Genomic DNA, 20,789 nt, shown 5'->3' on the forward strand with positions numbered 1-20,789 from the left:
TGCTGAGATCCATCCCAGGATGCTATAAGGTTCCAATCTCAGGAAACACCCCACTACCACCACCAAGACATGATTCAAACAGCCCAAGCCTTTCCCTTTTCCCTGAGGAAAACATTCGCTGAGGCGTTTGGAAAGGGAGCCTCGGCCTCCTTGCGACATCAGGGCGGGAGAGCCTGCCTTGGAAGGGAGGGAGCGAAGGAGGGGAAAACATGGATGGCCTCCGAAAGGGAAAGAAGAGAGCCACCACGCGCGTCATCCCACGCTTTGGTCGGAAGCGCCTACGCCAGCTGGGCAGGAGGAAAGGCGAGGAGGGAAGATGCGACTCTGGGATGCTTTTAAATATATCTATATAAAGAGGGAAAGGGGTGAGTGTAGACAATATACTAGAAACGATGTTTTCTCCTTGTGGAGGAAGAGGGTGATCCTCCTCTTCACATTGGGAAACATCATAAGGGAAAGCGAAAGGGAGTGGTATGTGTGTGGCGTGGGCATGCGCGAAGCTCCTCCTGCCGGTCAAGGCAGGGTTTGGTTCCTCCCCCCCCCCCCCCACGCCACACACATACCCACTCTCTCCCTCCCCCGCAGTCTAACCCTTTTGGCAGCATCTCCTTAGCAGCAGAGAGGGACAAACCATTGCGCACCGCAACGTGGGGGGAGGGAGGGAGCTCTCCAACAAACCCGCGAAATCCTCTCTCCAGTTTTGTCCTTCCCCCTCGACGCGGAGGCACCTGTTTTGCCCCCTACCCCCCGTCCTTCTCCTCCATCCCAACACACAAATAAAAGCGTCCTTTGCCTCGCAGATTGGGGAGAAGGGGGGGGGGCAACTAGAGGAGGAGCAGAGGCGGAGCTCCAGGAAACCCGGCTGCTGCTGCTGCTGCTGCGAGGTGCAGCAGTGCGTGCGCGCTTCCCTCCCTGCCTGCCTGGGGAGATGCGTGCGTCTTGTTGCCTTCGGTAACCAGGGAGCCGCGGAAGCTTCGGCGTGGTGTTTCCGAGGGCGTTTGGGAAGGTGAGCTGCGTGAAGAGGGCTCCTGTGAGGGCGGCGCTGGGCCCCTTCTCCCCGCCGTCTCCCCGCTGGATGCATTGCCGGGCTGCGAGGGATACTCCCGGCTCCCTTGCGCTGCCCTGTCCTTGGAGGAGGCGGGAGAGGAGGCAGCGCACGGCAGGTACCAACAAGGGCACCCTCGCCTCCCTCTCGCTCGCTCTCTCTCCGGCCGTGGGATTTCCACGGCTGGGAGAAGAGCTTCGCTTGGCCGGGGAAGGGCCTCTTGTAATGTGACTTGCATCCCCACGGCTTGGCTCTGTGCCAGATCCTAGGGACCTCATCACACTAGCGCTTGGATCCCTTTTAAGTCCACTTTAGGGAGGGGTCTTTAAACAGCTCAGCCAGGCAGGTCCTGGGCCTCACCAAACTACAATCCCCAGACTTCTACAGGAGGCAGAAACTGGATTTAAAGTGGATTCATGCTCTAGTGTGATGAGACAGTAAGTGGCTCATTGGACATCTCTGTTTTCTGTCAGAAACAAGCCTGACTCAAGGTGTGGTATCGTATGGTTGTTTTGGTTTGTTTTGGAAAGCTGTGGATTTCTCCCTCTCCCTGAATGGTGTGGGCTGGGCCTGGGGGATTGTTTTGGCAAAAAGGCAGTAGGTTTTGGTGGATGTGCTGCTCTTTTCCTTAATACCAACATATATTACATGGGTTGCTGTGAATTTTCCGGGGCATATGGACATGTTCCAGAAGCATTCTCTCCTGACGTTTCATCCACATCTATGGAAGGTGGTTACAGATTCTTCTGTTTGGTTTTCACACACACCAAGCTGATTCAGCTAGGGTTTTTTGCTTGTCATTCATTTGTACAGTATATCCTACAGTATTTTGCAGACAAGAAAAATAAATACAGTAGAGTTTCACTTATCCAACACTCGCTTATCCAACATTCTGGATTATCCAACGCATTTTTTTAGTCAATGTTTTCAATACATCGTGATACTTTGGTGCTAAATTCGTAAATACAGTAATTGCTACATAGCATTACTTCGTATTGAACTACCTTTTCTGTCAAATTTGTTGTTAAACATGATATTTTGGTACTTAATTTGTAAAATCACAACCTAATTTGATGTGTAATAGGCTTTTCTTTAATGCCTCCTTATTATCCAACATATTTGCTTATCCAACATTCTGCCGGCCCGTTTATGTTGGATAAGTGAGACTCTACTGTAGATAGATACACAAGGCAGAAGGGCAAACAAGCAAAGGGTGAGGAAGCTGGGCATTTTTTCCTTCTGGGCAAAAGTTGTCTTCTCTTCAGGTGCATGAGTTGACTTCAAAATACCGGTATTGAAGATGTCAACCAAAACCTACTGCATTGTCGAAGGCTTTCATGGCTGGAATCACTAGATTGCTGTGAGTTTTCTGTGCTGCATGGCCATGTTCCAGATGCATTCTCTCCTGATGTTTCGCCCACATCTACCCTGTTTCCCCGAAAATAAGACATCCCCAAAAAAATAAGACCTAGCAGAGGTTTTGCTGAATTGCTAAATATAAGGCCTCCCCCAAAAGTAAGACCTAGCAAAGTTTTTGTTTGGAAGCATGCCCTGCGCTCGCCAAACAAAACACCAGAGCATGCAGGATTGGTAAATGTACATACCAGTTGTACATGGAAATAATGTTAGTAACAAGAAATTCTTGACAGAAGTCACAGTTTGTCTGGTTTGGTTATGTTGGTTTGTGATGACAACTACTGTACAGTATATAATAAATGTTCATTTTGTTGTTCAACACTAAATGTGAATTCTTCTTCATGGAAAAATAAAACATCCCCTGAAAATAAGACCTAGCACATCTTTGGGAGCAAAAAATAATATAAGACACTGTCTTAGTTTCAGGGAAACACGGTATGGCAGGCATCCTCAGAGGTTGTGAGGTATATTGGAAACTAGACTAGGGGGGTTTAATCTATCTGTGGAAAGTCCAGGGTGGGAGAATGAACTCTGGTCTGTTTGAGGCAGGTGTGAATGTTGCAATTGGCCATCTTGATTAGCATTGAATAGCCAAGTGGTGTCCAAGCTTTAATTTATGTTTTACAAGATAGGCATTTTCTGTGTGCTCCAGTGTAAGACAACTTTTGTACAGAAGGAAAAATGTTTTGGTGCTAAATTCATAAATACAGTAATTATTATCATGCATTGAACTGCTTTTTCTTTCATTTTGTTGTAAAACATGATGCTTTGGGTGCTTAATTTCTAAAATCATAATGTAATTTGATGTTTAATAGGCTTTTCCTTAATCCCTCCTTATTATCCAACATTTTTGCTTATCCAACATTCTGCCGGCCCATTTGTGTTGGATAAGTGAGACTCTACTGTACTTCCATATGATTGACTGAAACACTAGTAGTCATCCTTGGACCCATTGCACAGCATGTTAATGCAAAGACAGGCTTCTTCTCTAACCTGGTTGTATTCCAATACAGTCCAACCCGCATATCCATGGCAGTGGTGTCCAAGCTTTAATTGATGTTTTACAAGATAGGCATTTTCTGTGTCCTCCAGTGCAACTGTGTGGTATTCTTGGGCCCTCAATCCTTCATTTCAATAGGATTTGTTATTATATCCTGTGTAGTTCTACTATATTTGTTACCATCAAGCTATGTACACCTAGTGGGTACTTAGGCTCTTGTTGCTGTGTTGTAGTTAATTGCTTACAGTGACACAATGAATGTATTTCCTAAGACCCTCTTATTAACCAACCCACTAAGATTTTGCCGACTAAATTCAGCTGTAGATTCCTCTGTTGAGGCAATGCACCTATAATGTGTCCTTCCTCTTTCCTACTGCCTTCAACTTTACCAAGCATTATTGACTTTTCTAATGAGTCATGTCATTTCGTAATATTTCCAATAGGGTACAATAGACTCAGCTTCATTATATTGTCTTCATGGGGGAGTTTACACTTTATTTGCTGCCATGTATTTTATCAATCTATGGTATCTGTAGAATACATTTCCAATGCCCTATTTCCATTTGTTGCTTAGATTGTTAGTGTTTAATGTTGAACAACAATGGCCACCATATGAATGGGGAAGTCATGAATTTGACTTTATTTCTAACAGAGGGACAGGTCAAGGTAAAATTGTGCCATGGGGCAGTGGGTTAAACCGCTGAGCTGCTGAACTTGTTGACCGAAAGGTTGACAGTTCAAATCCTGGGAGTTGGGTGAGCTCCTGCTGTTAGCCCCAGCTTCAGCCAACCTAGCAATTCGAAAACATGCAAATGTGAGTAGATCAATAGGTACCACTCCAGCGGGAAGATAATGGCATTTCATACAGTCATACCTGCCACATGACCTTGGAGATGTCTATGGACAACACTGGCTCTTCGACTTAGAAATGGAGATGAGCAGCAACCCCCAGAGTCGGACATGACTAGACTTAATGTCAGGGGAAAACTTTTACATTTACTATGTATGATATATATGGGAAATGTATTCAAAGTAAGAAGCTCTGTACTGAATTTGGATTTGACTGTGAATAAAAAAAAAACATTAGTCAAGGTTTAGTGCTATGCATTTGTCTTTGGGAAAAATGTAACTGAACTCAGTGGAGACTTTTAATTATTATTATTATAATTACTTATTTTTATCCCACATTTCTCCCTAAATGAGACCCAAAGCAGCTCACAACATTTTAAAACAATACAGATCAACCATACATACAACATATAAAGCCAACTATAAAATAAAATATAAATAAACATTTTAAAATCATTTAACAGATATATTTGTTGCAGGAACTCGTCAGCTCAAATAATACACTCCACTCGACTCACTCAAAGTTAGCCTTCCTGTCATTTTTGGATAAAACATATATTTTATAGTTTGTATAAAACTAGACTCCATGGCTGTGAACATTGGTACCCTTTAGCACTCCCTTGATCATTGCTGTGGTCTATTTACTACTATAGAGGTGGGCACTAGTTATGAAATGGTAAGGTCTGCATAAACACTCCCCCCCCCCCTTCCGAAGCAGATCTTGGAGAGCTACAGCCTCCAGCCTCATCTATTGCTATTTTTTAAAAAGCAAATGTATGCACACAAATGCCATTTTCACCATGTTTTTGGCCTTCCTGACATTTTTAGAACAAGAAGAGGCCCCCTTTAATAACAGCAAATGAACTAAAGTCACTTCTTGATCATTTTCTGTTTCAAAAAAAGACTCTCTTGGGCCTATATTTGCACAATATGTGGCCCAAATGTGATGGAAACCACTTTCCCATTCTCCTTAGAAGGCATTTTGTGGCAATGACATTTTGTGATCTGGTGAGGAGAGAGACTTCTCAGTGGCTGCTCCCAAGTTGCAGAACTTACTTCCCTTTGGGAGATCTAACCCCCTCCCTGCTGTCTCTACTCGCAGGCAAATACCTTTTTGTTTAATAGGGCATTTGGTGGTAGCAAGTGCAGTTTTAATGGGCAGATGGTATAACATTTGTATTTTATTATGTATTCAATGTTTTTATTAATGTCAATAATCTGACTTGTGAATTAATATTGGAATTACTTTTTTACAATGACATTCATTTGGGATGCTTTCTCCAAAAGCCCCATCTTGCTCTTGCATTAAAGTCGAAAGAAACTAACCTAACTCAGCGCTACCTTTTTAAAAAGAAAAAAGACTAGTTTACTTAAAATCAACAAATTACTAGCTTTTTCTAAAATACTTTATTTCCAAAAGTGCATTTGCACTGTAGAATTAATTAAGTTTGATACCACTTTAACTGTCATTTTCTCAATGCTATGGAGTTAGGAGAATTGTAGTCTTACAAGACCTTCAGCTTCCTCTGACAAATTGAGTTCATGTCCCACCAAACTAGAACTCCATAGCATTGAGCCATGGCAATTAAAGTGGTGTCAAACTGAAGTAAATTGGCAGTGTAGATGCACCCATAAATACATAATGACAATAGAAAGAAAGAGTGCTGATCCCATCAGATTTGCTGTAATCCTTAGGATCACTCGGTTTTAAAAATCCTGGCTACTTAACGTTTCCCTGAAATACAAACACATGGTTCTCTAATAGCCTGTTCATCCCATTTTAAGAGTGGAACTTCTCTTCAGTTTGTAGAGAGCTAAGCTTGTCCATAATAGCAAAACAGAAAAAAAAAGATATAAACTGTTTTCCTATCAAGTATTTCATTTTTGATGTGTTTCCCAAGTCTCATATACTTGTTATTTAGTGCCTAACAAATCCATGTTTCTTACTTAATATGAATTGCAATAGGATGGGCATTAATCTTTGTGTTGACTCTGGGTACATTGGCACTGTAGAACAAATGTAGTTTGTGACCACTTTAATTGTTATGGATCAGTGCTATAGAATCATGGGAATTGTAGTTCAGTGAAGTACCAGCAGTCTGGCAGAGAAGTGTTATTAGGATTGCAGTTTTACAAGAAATAAGGTTCTCCTACTGGCTGTTTATTTCTGGCACTAGGAAGACAATTAGAAAAAAATGTCAAACTGCATTAATTCTACATTATAGATGCACTCTTAATGTATGTTATATATCAAAAAAGTGCTTGTGGGACAGAGTTTAAACAGTAAGTTTAACAAATAGTATGTGTATGTTTTGGTTTAATAAAGACAATTTACAGTTGTGAAGGTTGAAAAGATTTGTTTTTAAAAACTCCATGGCCAGATTTCCTGCTTGAGTAAACTGACTCAGCACCACTCCATTTAATGAAGCTTCTGTAATTTATCTAAGTTGATGGCATGTGTCCTAGAGTACAGGAAAAGATAATGTTTTCTTTCTTTGTGGAAGATGGAGAGGATATGGGGCATTAATTCAGCATGACAGTTGTATATCAGGGCAGATAATGCAGCAATACAAAAACTGATTTTATGATAGTTTACCAGTATCGTACTATAAGATTTATAAAGCTTCTTGTGTAATTATACAATATATTTGCAATATAGTCATTTTCACAATTTGTTGTCAAAGGCTTTCATGGCCGGAATCACAGGGTTGTTGTGTGCTTTCTAGGCTGTATGGTCATGTTCCAGAAGTATTGTCTACTGATGTTTCGCCCACACCTATAGCAGGCATTCTCAGAGTTTGTGAGGTATATGGGAAAACTAAGAAAGGAAGGTTTATATATCTGTAGAAAGTCCAAGGTGAGAAAAGAACTCTTGTCTTGTCAAAGAAAACTTCCCTGAAGACATCACAACCCTGTTTCGCCATCACCTCACCACAAGCTACTTTCAGTGGGACAATGAATTCTACGAACAGAAATATGGAGTGGCCATAGGGAGCCCTTTCAGCCCAGTAGTAGCAAATTTCTACATGGAACACTTTGAAAAACAAGCCCTAGAAACAGCACCAAAAATATGGTTCAGATATGTTGATGACACCTTCACCATTTGGAGCCATGGAAAAGAAGAACTCAGCAAGTTTCTGGACCACCTCAACAGCATCCACCCAAACATCCAATTCAACATGGAAAAAGAAAAGGAAGGAAAACTACAATTTCTAGATGTTCTAGTAATCCGCAAACCCAATCAACAATTGGGCCACACAGTTTACAGAAAACCTACACACACTGATAGATACCTTCATAAAAACTCCAACCATCACCCAAGTCAAAAAAGAAGCACAACCATAGCCCTGACAGACCGTGCAAAAAACAAACAAAAAACAAACAAACAAAAAAAACCCTGCAAACCTCACCTCCTCCAAGGTGAACTAAACCACCTAAACTGGGCTCTACAGGCCAATGGATACTCCACCATGGACATCAGAAGAGCTGTGAGGCCAAGAACAAGCCATGAGAGTAAAGACAAAGATCCACCCAGAGGAAAGGTGTTCTTACCATACATCAAGGGAACCACTGACCACATAGGGAAGCTGATGAAGAAACACAACCTATGAACTATCTACAGACCCACTAAGAAAATCCAACAAATGCTACAGTCAGTGAAGGACAAGAGGGATCCTCTCACCTCTGCAGGAGTCTACCGTATATCATGCAGCTGTGGACAAGTCTACATAGGGACCACAAAACATAGCGCCCAAACATGAGTCAAAGAACATGAAAGACACTGCAGACTAACTCAACCAGAGAAGTCAGTCATAGCAGAGCACTTGATGAACCAACCTGGACACAGTATATTATTTGAGAACACAGAAATGCTCGACCACTCCAACAACTATCATGTCAGACTACACAGAGAAGCCATTGAAATCCACAAGCATGTGGACAATTTCAACAGAAAGGATGAAATCATGAAAATGAACAAAATCTGACTACCAGTATTAAAAAAACCTCAAAAATCAGAGCAGTAAATAAGAAGCAACACTCTGAAAATGGAGGAGTTCCAGACATGAATCAATCAGGGGCAGCTAACGACTCTGAACAAAGGATTCCCCCAGGCAGGAAGAAGCCAGGAGATGAAGCAATTCATAGAATCATAGAATTATAGAGTTGGAAGAGACCTCATGGACCATCCAGTCCAACCCCCTGCTAAGAAGCAGGAAAATCACATTCAAAGCACCCCCAACAGGTGGCCATCCAGCCTCTGCTTAAAAGCCTCTAAAGAAGGAGCCTCCACCACACTCCATTGCAGAGATTTCCACTCTTCATTGCAGAGATTTCCAGAGCTGGCCCTAGGTAATTTTCAAGTGTAAGAGAACAGAATTTTGGCACCTGTCCTAAACCAATCACTGAAAAATAAAAACGCTGGATAAGCAAAAATGTTGGATAATAAGGAGGGATTAAGGAAAAGCCTATTAAACATCAAATTACATTATGATTTTACAAATTAAGCAGTTCAATACATCGTACTCTTATGTAGGAATTACTGTATTTGCGAATTTAGCACCAAACATTGAACTGGGATATAGGGCAGTGTGGACTCAGATAACCCAGTTCAAAGCAGATATTGTGAGTTATTTATTTATTTATTTACAGCATTTATATTCCGCCCTTCTCACCCCGAAGGGGACTCAGGGCGGATCACATTACACATATTAGGCAAACATTCAATGCCTTTTAACATAGGACAAAGACAAACAACAACATAGCTCCGAGCGGGCCTCGAACTTATGACCTCCTGGTCAGTGATTCATTGCAGTTAATTGCACTGGCTTGCTCTCCCGTCTGCGCCACAGCCCCGAGTTATTCTGCTTTGGTATTCTGGGTTATATGGCTGTGTGGAAGAGCCCTGGGGGTCCTTCCACACAGCCATATAACCCAGAATATCAAGACAGATAATCCACAAGTATGTTTCAGTCTACTTGGAATACACGAAGCGTGTTTAAGAACCGGTCCAAGACTCCAGGAGAGCCTTGACTCCCCATATGACCACCATCCCACTTTCTTTGCTAGTTAACTTGAACCCAGTATGCTTTATTATGCCAATTGTTTGCCTTAGATCAGGCATGAGGCAAACTTCGGCCCTCCGGATATTTTGGACTCCAACTCTCACAATTCCTAACAGCCTACTGGCTGTTAGGAATTGTGGGAGCTGCAGTCCAAACACCCAGAGGGCCAAAGTTTGTCCCATGCCTGTCATAGATAGTTGAGCAAATAGTTTTCATGGTTGCGCCTCGCTGTTAGGAATTGTGGGAGTTGAAGTCCAAAACAACCGGAGGATATAAGTTTGCTGTAAAGTAAACAAATGCAACTTGGCATCACATTTAACTGCCATGACTCAATGCTATAAAATCCTGGGAGTTTCAGAAAGTCTTCGAGCCGGTGACTCCCTCTCTCAAGCCAAGGTATCTGACAGCCAATCAGGAGGCCGCACCTCAGCCCTCCCAGCCCTCCTTCAACCCCCTCCCAAACCCCCCGCCCGCCCAAGTCGTGGTTTACGGTGCTGAGGAGTCAGGCAAGGACTTGGGGCTGCTGCAGGAAGCGCCACAGGGAGAAGGGGCTGCCTGCCTTGCTCAGGGTTGGTGGGAACTGGAGTCCAAAACACCTGGGTCATCAGGGAAGCACTTCAAGGAAGTGACTGCACCTCTGCTTTAAAGTGAAGGCACCTCGGCGCCACTTTTAAGTGCCATGTTGGCCTGGCCCCATGTAGGCCAGGCAAGGCCACAGCCACAGAGGCAGGAAGGCCACCCCTGGGTGGAGGTGTCTCAACGGCGCCCCCTAGGGGCCCCCTAGAGGATGGCGCCTTCAGCAACTGCCTACTTTGCCTAATGGTTGAACTGCCCCTGCAAACAGCTCTCACAGTGAGGAAGTTCTTCCTAATGTTCAGGTGGAATCTCCCTTTCTAAAGTTTGAAGCCATTATTCCATGTCCTAGTCTCCAGGGCAGCAGAAAACAAGCTTGCTCCCTCCTCCCTATGACTTCCCCTCAAATATTTATACATGGCTATGATGTCTCCTCTCAGTCTTCTCTTCTGCAAGCTAAACATACCCAGCTCTTTAAGCCGCTCCTCATACAGCTTGTTCTCCAGGCCTATGATCATTTTAGTCGCCCTCCTTTGGACACTTTCCAGCTTGTCAATGTCTCCCTTCAATTGCAGTGCCCAGAATTGGACACAGTATTCCAGGTGTTGTCTGATCAAGGCAGAATAGAGGGGTAGCATGACTTCCCTGGATCTAGACACTATACTCCTATTTATACAGGTCAAAATCCCATTGGCTTTTTTTGCTGCTGCATCACATTGTAGGCTCATGTTTAACTTGTTGACCATGATTACTCCAAGATCTTTTTCACACGTACTGTTGTCGAGCCAGGTGTCCCCCATTCTGTATCTTTGTATTTCATTTTTTTCTGTCTAAGTGGAGTGTCTTACATTTGTGCCTGTTGAACTTCATGCTATTCAATGCTAATTAAGGTGATTAATTACAACATTCACACTGGCCTCCAACTGACAAGAGTTCTTCTCTCAACCTGGACTTTCCACAGATATATAAACCGTCCTTTCTTAGTTTTCCCATCTACCTCACAACCTCTGAGGATGCCTGCTATTGATGTCGGCGAAATGTCAGGAGAGAATACTTCTGGAACATAGCCATATAGCCCGGAAACACACACAACAACCCTATTTTAATAATTATTTCCCTATTACCAGAAATAGGCAGCTAGTAGGAAGAGAACCTTATTTCTTTACGGCTGCAGTCATAATCACACTTACTTGGGACTAAGCCCCATTGAGCTCAGACATAATACTTATGTCTGAATAAACATGCTCAGGACCCTAAATACCCTAAAATGCACTAGATTCCATTTTATCAGATTGCCAATGAATAGCAGGTGTTATAGGCTATATTTCGGAGGAGAGAATCAGGGTATTCTTTGCCTAAGTAAACCCTATGAACATAATGGGGTTGCCATAAGTTGACAGTTGACTTGAAGGCACACATAATAAAACATGCACAGGATCACATTGAACAAATGATTTACTCCCATTGAATTCAGTGTGCAAATGCCACAGACCTCAATTATATTTTTTTTTCAGGGGAATCATTCTTGTCAGTGAGGAAAAGAAGATATTTCTATGAAGTTAACCTTGCATTTTCTTTTGCTTCTTTTGAGAGCACACTGTAGGTTTAATTATTTATTATGGTATCTCCATCGCTGCTGGTATGTAGGCTATTTGTCCTCTTATCTCAGTGCCACAACACTTTTGTTATTGCTGTTATAGACTAACATAGTTACTTATCTGGAATTTGTCTTTAAGCTTTTGTTACATGTTGATACTGTGGATAAAAATGTGAATAAATATTTTTACATAAAAGCGTATACCAAGAGGCGGTCCAACCATAAGGCGAACTAGGCACTCGCCTGTGGCGCCATCGCCCCGGGGGCACCATCATCCTGGGAGGAGGGTGCCACTCTCTGCCTCCTTCTCCTTCGGACCTCCCGGTGCCCACGCTGGGCCTTCCAGCCGGCGCAGGACCGCCTTCGCACCACGTGAGCCCACCTTTGGGACCTTCAGAGATTGTGAGGTTTGTGGGAACTTGGAAGCTAGGTATGTGGGCTTTATATATCTGTAGAAGGTCCAGGGTGGGAGAAAGAACTCTTCTTTGAAGCAAGTGTGAATGTTGTAATTAATCACCTTGATTAGCATTTAATGGCCCTGTGGCTTCAAGGCCTGGCTTCTTCTTGCCTGGGAGAATCTTTTTTTAGGAGGTGTTAGCTGTCCCTGAGTGTTTACTGTCTGGATTTCTTCTGTTTTCAGAGTGTTGTTCTTTATTTATTGTCCTGATTTTAGAGTTTGTTTTTTTTAATACTGAGGGCTATCTGGGTTATCTAAGTCCACACTGCCCTATATCCCTGTTCAATATTTAGTGCTAAATTTGCAAATATAGTAATTCCTACATAACATTACCATGTATCGAACTGCTTTTTCTATTGATTTGTTGTAAAACATGATGTTTTAGTGCCTAATTTGTAAAATCTTAATGTAATTTGATGTTTAATAGGCTTTTCCTTAATCCTTCCTTATTATCAAACATTTTCGCTTATCCAACGCTTTTATTTTTCAGTGATTGGTTTGGGGGGGGGGGGCGCCAAAATTCTGTTCGCCTACACTTGAAAAATACCTAGGGCCGGCTCTGCGTATACCTATCAGCAATGAAAAATACAAAAGGATCTTGATGTCTCTAATGCATGAGAATAAGCAAAGGATTTGTATGAGCTGAATTTTATATATTTGCATTACTTTGATTTTATACCAAGGTGCAAGATGGTCTCTAATCAGTGTAGTGCCAAAACTGAAGCTGCTGGATTAGGGGTGCTTCTAGACAGCGCCAAAATCTGCATTTAAAATCTAAAACAAAAAAAACTCTATGTGGACCTGGCAGCAGGTCTTCACACAGACCTGTCAGTCACAGGATATGGTCCCCTGCGGTTCTCATAGCCATCCCCTGTGCAGTGTTTTGCGCTGGACCGTATATGTGCACATGCGAATATCTTAACATAAACACAATCAGATTCGCATGTGCTCATATGAAGTCCAGCGAACAATGGAGAAAAACTTCTGCTGGATCTCTCTCTTCCCCCAATTGTTAATTCAACTTCTGTTTAAGATTATAAAGTGTAAAATAAAGAGATTCAGAGACTTCCAATTGCTCTCCATTTGTGCTTCCTTTGAAACACCTGTGTGCCTGTTTGACAGCCCGATCAGCTGTTTCGTGCTTTTTAAAAATGCACGTGTGCTGAAGCAGTCTACACAGGGGGAGGGAAGGAAGGAAATCCCATGTTTTGCATGACAGCAGGGATATACAGTCATGCGGAGGTGCACTTTTTTCAGGCAGAATCATGTTTTAAGCTCATGCTTTTTAGCTCTTAACCCGATCCCTCCTGTACTTTGGCTAAACTTCTGGGTTTTACTGCATGTGTAGAAGGGCCTCAGGTCTTAATAGGAGATAAAAGGAATATCTCCTATTAAGTAAAATAAAGCTTGTCTGTTATTTGGCTGAGTGGGATGCCAGAAATGGAAGGCTGAATTGCAAGAACAATACAGATTGTTACTTCTCTGATCCTCTACTTTATGGTTAGTCGGTGTTTATCTCTTGAGTACCACATAAATTAAGCTTTTGAATATGTGTATAGATATTGCTTGGTGGCATCCTGTTGCTCTTGGTGTAGAAAGCAACATGTAAGTCATAGTTTTTCAGCTTATGGCTAGGTGCATATATTAATAAAGGTAGGAGGAAGGGAATGTGTGAGGGAGGGATGAGTGTATGTGTTTGCATATTTTTGTATGAGTTGGAGGTTGTTGCCTCTACAGAGCTATGTTCCATTTAAATTAACAATTCAATTGTACACGTAGGGCTCATCCATACTGAGCATAAACCAGGAGTCCTCAAGTTACAAACATCTGACACATATGATTCATAGTAAAGAACAGGGGTGAGACAACAGGAAGTGAGAGAAATCTGTCCCTTGGAAGGGAAATTCACTCCTGAAAGGATTATCATGGGGAAAAAGTGTCTCCACTGAAGCTTGTTGTGGAATCAATACTTCTCTCTACGACAAGTCAACAAGTGTGGAATGTAGGTGTGGAGAGTTACCAAAAAGCACCCCAAGGGCATGGTTGGGAAGGAGGGGGCCAGTTGACCCCCCTGGGACAGGTAATTGATTACCTCCACTGCTAAGTGTCACTTTTTCTTTTTGTCTCCTCCTTGTATGCCTCCAGAGCTCTAATGCACATCTTACTCAGAATGGGCTGGGACACACACATTCTCTAGGGATTGTCAAGCTGTAATCACCTTCCCAGCCTTGAACATGTTCCAGAGATGGCAGTCTAACATTTGCATAACAATATAGGTTTTTTCCAAACTAGTTCTGAACTAACTTAAGTCGTCACTGCAGATGAGCCCAAAGCCAATGTGATATAGTGGTGTGAATATTGGACTATAATTGTGGAAAAGAGGGTTCAAATGCTTTCCTTGCAATTAAAACCTACCGCTGGGTGACCTTGAGTAAGTCACACCCTCTCAGCCTTAGAGGAATTCAAGGGCAATTGAATTAAACTTCTGAACAAATTTTACCTAGAAAATCCTGTGATAGGTTTTCTTTAGGGCCAGCATAAATCTGATATTGCTTGAAGACCAACAACAACAACAAAAGCCCCGAGTTATATATGACTACTTTTTAGATGTATATTGATGCACTGTTTGTTGTTCCTGAAATCAAACACTCAGAGACAAAAAATATTTACATTTTCAATATAATATCCTGTATATCAATAGTATATTGACATATCAAAACCACAAAGTACATTTTATGCCATTTATTATGACTAGTATGTGTTCGTCAATTTGACTGCATTAAATAGGAAAGAACGGAGCCAATACTTTCTTGGCTTCTGCCTTTATATTTATTGCAGGCCATTTTAATATATATGCTCTCTTTATAACTGATAACTTTGTATGTGCATTATTTTACCATGCTATGATAAGTTAGCTTTTATGTCAAATCAATACTTTAAGTCAGGGGTCCTCAAAATTTTTAAGCTGAGGGTTGGTTCACAGCCCCTCAGACTGTTGGTGGGCCGGGCTATAGTTTGAAAAAAACAAACCAAAAAAACCAGGAATGAATTCCTATGCATACTACACATAACTGATTTGTAGTGCAAAAAAAAAAAAAATTACAGGACAACACAGTATTTATAATTAAGGACAATTTTATCCAACACAAACTTACCAGTATTTCAATGGGAAGTGTGGGCCTGCTTTTGGCTGATGAGATAGTCAAGTTAATTAGCATTGTTGTCACTGAGTGCTTTCAAGTGATTTCAGACTTAGGGTGACCCTAAGTCTAAAGTTTAAGGGGGGGGGGGGACAGGTCAATGACCTTGGAGGGCCGTATATGGCTGGAGGGCTGTAGTTGGGGCCCACTGCTTTAAGTAATCAAACAAAACAAAGTATCTTGTCTATATTTTCATAAAATATATCCCCATATTCATCTATATAGAGGGGGAAAAGAGGGAGTGAGCAAGAGTGAGTGTTGTAATTCTGTATTGAAGATGCTGCTGATATGGTCTCCTCTTTTGCTAATGCTCTTTCTCTGCCCATCTGTTGCAGCTTAGTTTCCTTTTGTTTAGGTAAGACTATATTTCCAGCCCATGGAAAGCAGTGTAACGTTTGTCATATATCTAATACTCTTCAGAGTCCTACTTATTAGGCTTAGAAGGATAATTAATTGCCTATTTGTTGCTTAAACTCTTATCACACATGGATGAACAGGAGAAACTCAGAAAAAATAATTGTCAGGGAAATTTTCTGTATTAATCAAACACCATTATGAAAACCTTTTAATACTGAGAATTTTCAGAAGTATTTTACACGTATTACAGACATTGTATTGTGCTTACATAATCTTGGCTATTTTTCTTTGGAAACAGGCATGTAGCCGGGGGGGGGGGGGGCTTGAGGGTTTTCAGCTCCCCCCCCCCCCCGAAATTCTCAGGGTGGTCTGCGAAAAGGCCTTACATTTATTATCTAAACTGATAGGTTTATTCCTATCATGATCTGATCACCATGCTCAATATATCCCATATGCATGGGGGTACTGGGATAACGATACAAAAGGTTTGCTAGGGTAGACACGCTCTCATCCAGACTCAGCCCCCCCCAAACCAAAATCCCAGCCCCTCCTGAATCAAAATTCTGGCTACGGGCCTGTTTGGAAATTTTGATATAAGGTATAACTTTAATGATAATGTGATGTCTCATGGGCCTCAGAGTTCTAACCCTAGCGCCATCATGAATAATGATGACAACAACATGGGGTTTTTGCCGCCTGAGCAGGTGTCCTTTCAGATGCCTCCTGTTGTTGACACTTCTTGCCAAGAGCTCATTAAAATGGACCTTGAACAAGTTTTTCCCAGCGCCTCTCCTCCCTTCCCGAGAAAAGAGTCCTATGCTGCGAGTCGGGGTCAAAAAGAACAAACAAGGAAAAGCGCTAGATTAGCAGCCAGGCAGAATGTTAATTAGCTAAGTTCTCCTGGGAATTTGCAGGGAGGATCGCAGCTGCAGGAAGATGTGTTTCGCTTCTCTTTCCCTTGGGAAAGGAAGCTCCGGACACCTGATCTGCAGGAGGATTGGACTTCTTAAAAGTTCCCCGCACCGGGGAATCCGTGCGGAGTCAACAGATCAGCTTCAGGATTAACTTCGGTTCCAGCCTAGTGTGGACTGCGTTTTAAGTCTGCAACTCCAGTTTCCTTGCCTTGCCTTGCCTTGCCTTGTCAAGTTTTCATGAACTATCTCGTCGTGTTTCCAGCTTTGGATTTTGTCTCAAGTATCTAGCCTTGTCTCCAGTTCTTGCTTTGGACTTACTTTGAACCTTAGAAACACTTTGGACGTTTCCCCACTCTACGGCTTGAAAGTAGAATGTGTTTCGGTTTTGGGATTACAACTTTGAACTCTAATATTATATATTGGACAATATATTTCTGGACTATATTTGACCTTCTCTGAAAGGTCTGTTGCTGGACTACATTTTCTACTTGTTTTTATTCTACTATAATATTTCTTTAATAAAGATATTAGATTGTATTTGGCCTCCGTGTTTGGTTCTTAGTGCTCCGCTGCCTGGGCGTGACAGATAACAACATGCCATTGTACTTCATATTATGCCTATATGTTTTCCATAATTCAGGAATGCCTATCTAGGAGCGCAGTTCTAGATTAGAACCAGTCCAGCTTCTCATACACATATATGAAGCTCAGGACTGTTCCAGAGTTGTTGTTGTTGTTTTTTTGGAAGTTCTGGAGCATTCCACAACTTCTGCTAACATGGGATAAAAGTTTAACTGGTTTTGTCCCATGTTAGTGGCCAGAATCTCTTAGGCATTGCCTTGATGCCCAGGAATTACTTCTGGCTTACTTTGGGGGGGGGGGGGGGTGGGTGGTTATGTGGACGCTGGCCCTTAGTCACAGTAAGCATTCTTTGGTATGTAGAATAGCCCTTCTAAATGGCATAGAAATAAACTGAGAGTACATAGTGTACAGTACTTCCACAATTCAGTGTATAAATTGGATGGGGTATCACTGGGAAACTTTATGAAAGTTGTACTGAACTTCCATAGAAGAACAACCAAGAGCAGTATATGTATGTAAATAAAAATATGCCTCTCCTATAGTGAGCGGTATACCTAATTTAAATGAGCCTTCATTCTGTTATTTTGAATCAATATAATACCTTTAATTTTTCACATGCTCTTTTTCAAAATGTTCATATGGCATCAATAACAGCCTGATAATGAGAAGTGTATGCCTGTTAGTTGAGGTGTTTTATTTCAGAACATTTAGGTTTAGTTGATTAAGCATCTCTATCTCTGTAAAACACTTTTGATTGACAATTTTATTCCTGTGAGTCCAGAAATTCTTCAAAAACAGCAGTTCTTTACATGGTCATAATTCTCAGTGCATCATACCGTGTTTCCCCGAAAATAAGACAGTGTCTTATATTAATTTTTGCCCCCAAAGATGCTCTAGGTCTTCTTTTCAGGGGATGTCTTATTTTTCCATGAAGAAAAATTCACATTTATTGTTGAACAAAAAAAATGAATATTTATTATATACTGTACAGTAGTTGTCATCATAAAACAGCAAAACCAAACAAACTGGGAATCCTATCAAGAATTTCTTGCTACTACCAATATTTCCATGTACAACACTTTATGGTACATACATTTACCGATCCTGCATGCTCTGGTGTTCTGTTCGGCGGACATGCTTCCAAACAAAAACTTTGCTAGGTCTTACTTTCGGGGGAGGCCTTATATTTAGCAATTCAGCAAAACCTCTACTAGGTCTTATTTTTCGGGGATGTCTTATTTTAGGGGAAACAGGGTAACTACATTTAGTTTTTAAAGGAAAGTTCCTCATCGTGTCTTCATTTTCTCTTTCCTTCAAGGATGCAGCATTAGGGCTATTTTGTCAGGCTTTACTTGCTACACAAATTGATCACTAGGGTAAACATGCCTCATGTATGCTTGCAGCAATATAAAGATAAACGTAATGATAAGTCTGACACCTACCCTATAAAGGAAAAAAAATAAAGCTTTATGGAGTGGAAAACCAAATTAGACATTGACTAATCACAATTGAATGTGTCATGCGGTTTTGAAGACTTTACATTTTTTGAAAGACATCTGTGTGCAACTTTGCCATGAGGCATGACCTCAATCTACGATTTTATGGTTATGTCCTTCACACAAACCAACAGTTTATTTTTTATTATTTATTTTAAACATGTATATTCTGCCCTTCTCATCCCGAAGGGGACTCAGGGTGGAGCACAACATATATACGACAAACACTCCATGCCAGGACATAAAATAATTGTAAATATACGCAAACATTAAAACCAGTTATATCTACTTTAAAATCAGCTATTTAAACCAGCTCAGGACACCATGCTTGCTCCGGTCAGTGGAGTAGGTTTCCTATTATTGCCTCATTGCACCTCCCCAAAGGCTTGGTCCCACAGCTAGGTCTTTACCATTTTTCTGAAGGACAAGAGGGAGGGAGCTGATCTAATCTCACTAGGGAGGGAGTTCCATAGGCGGGGGGCAATCACTGAGAAGGCCCTGATAACAGCTGTCTGTTTGTGGGAAGGACATTGTACTCTTCCTACCTACCTCCCTTCTTTCCTCCATCCCTCCCTTACTTTCCAAATTGGTCTTGAAGTCTTGCAGTGCAGTCTGAAGTGCCCCTGAAGTCTTACAGCAGCCATAGCTGGTCCAGAACTGAATGGGATTCTGAAAGCAGGGCCAAGCAGTTCATTGGTCTCGGCCAGCAATATCCATTCAGGGTGCAGGTATTCTGGAAAAGATAAAAGCAGATCATAGTTTAAAATGAGAGGGTAGATAAGAAAGATAAAAACAACATCTAAAGCTGATTCATAAACAATCTTCTTGTATTCATCTCCAAGAATGAAGCCTGTATACAGTACAAACCGTGTATCTGGGGGAGATACATTCTCAAACCTCTCATGTTTACATGAAACTATGGATGATAGCAAGCTCTTCTGGAATGAAGGATTTTTGGTCCAAGAATAGAGCCACATTGGTGATCCTAGAAAATGAATAGGGAGCACATATTTTGTCAGATGTGGATAAAAAACTGTGAATGCTAGTCCTTGTGATGCCTCATGGGCCTTGTAGTCCTGTTCCTAGTGCCATCGTGGCAGATGAAGACGAAAACATGGGGTTTTCGCCGGTTCAACAAGAGCCGGAATCTTTTCACCTACCGGATGTTGATGTTTGTACCCAAGAACTCAGTAAAACAGACCTTGGGCATTCCTCGCCCCCGTTCCCTAGGAGACAGTCCTATTCTGCAGACAGAGGAGTGAGGGAACAGAATCGCAGGAGTTTACGGATTGCAGCCAAACAACAGGCTGATTAGACCTGCTTCCCTTGGGAAATTCTAAGGAGTCTTGCATCTGGACAAAGTTGGGTTTCGCTTCCCGTTCTCTAGGGAAAGAGGTTGTTGGCGGGAAAACGAGACCCCAATATAGGTGCCTGACACGGGAGAATCTTTGCGGAGTCAACAGAGCAGCTTCAGGAGTAAGATCGTGTGTGGACTTCGCAACCCCAGTTCCTTGCTTTCCGGATCAAGTATTCAAGATTTGCCTTGCCTTGTTTTAACCACGGATCTTGTTCCAAGAATCACTGTTTGCCTTGTTCCTAGTCACGGACCTTGTTAAAGAATCAAGATTGTATCCAGCCTTGTTGTCAAGCTACCTTGGACTCCTAAGACTCTGGCATTTCCCCACACTATTGCTTGGCAATAGTGTGTGTTTCGGTTATTGGATTAAAACTTTGAACTCTAATATCATTTATTGGACAATACATTTTTGGACTATATTTGACCTTATTTGAAAGGTCTGCCTCTGAACTATATTCTTCACTTGTTTTTATTGCTTTTATATATTTACTTAATAAAGATATTAGATAGAGATTGGCCTCCGTGTATGGTTCTTGGTGCCCCGCTGCCTTGGGTCCGACAGTCCTGTTGATACTGGGTTGTACTATATTTTATTTCCCATATCGGCATTGTTCTGTGTTGCAGAAGATCCACGACTCTTCTGCAGGGCAGAACTTTGGAAATACTTGGAAAAAAGTTATCTGCCTCCTGAAGAGGAAACCCCCCCCCCACTCTTCAGAAGGAGCCCTCTACCTATGAGGAGTCTTCCTTTGTCCCTCCAAACTTTGTGTTCAATATAGGCACAGCTGTGCACTAAACATACAGGGGATATTTCTGGCACTACCCTACTACTACAATACCACAATCTGTGCTCTGCAGCTATTGATGGATGTGAGATTACATA

The 20,789-nt window shown here is 41.9% G+C and overlaps 1 protein-coding gene across 17 annotated transcripts in view; it reads left to right on the forward strand.

The window, feature by feature from the left end:
• The first annotated feature begins 855 nt into the window (after nt 1-855).
• Nucleotides 856-20,789, forward strand: part of syne1 (spectrin repeat containing nuclear envelope protein 1) — a 371,674-nt gene continuing 351,740 nt past the window's right edge. For 15 of the 17 annotated variants that reach the window (XM_062977181.1, XM_062977206.1, XM_062977194.1 and 12 more), the window contains exon 1: nt 860-1,006. The gene's annotated coding sequence lies outside the window, so the exon portion shown is untranslated. Of the gene's footprint in view, nt 1,007-1,148; nt 1,164-20,789 lie in introns of those variants that run through there. The other 2 variants (XM_062977242.1, XM_062977190.1) reach the window with 2 other exon arrangements.

This window comes from Anolis carolinensis, chromosome 1, assembly GCF_035594765.1.
Source record: "Anolis carolinensis isolate JA03-04 chromosome 1, rAnoCar3.1.pri, whole genome shotgun sequence".
NCBI classification, from domain to species: Eukaryota; Metazoa; Chordata; class Lepidosauria; order Squamata; family Dactyloidae; genus Anolis; species Anolis carolinensis.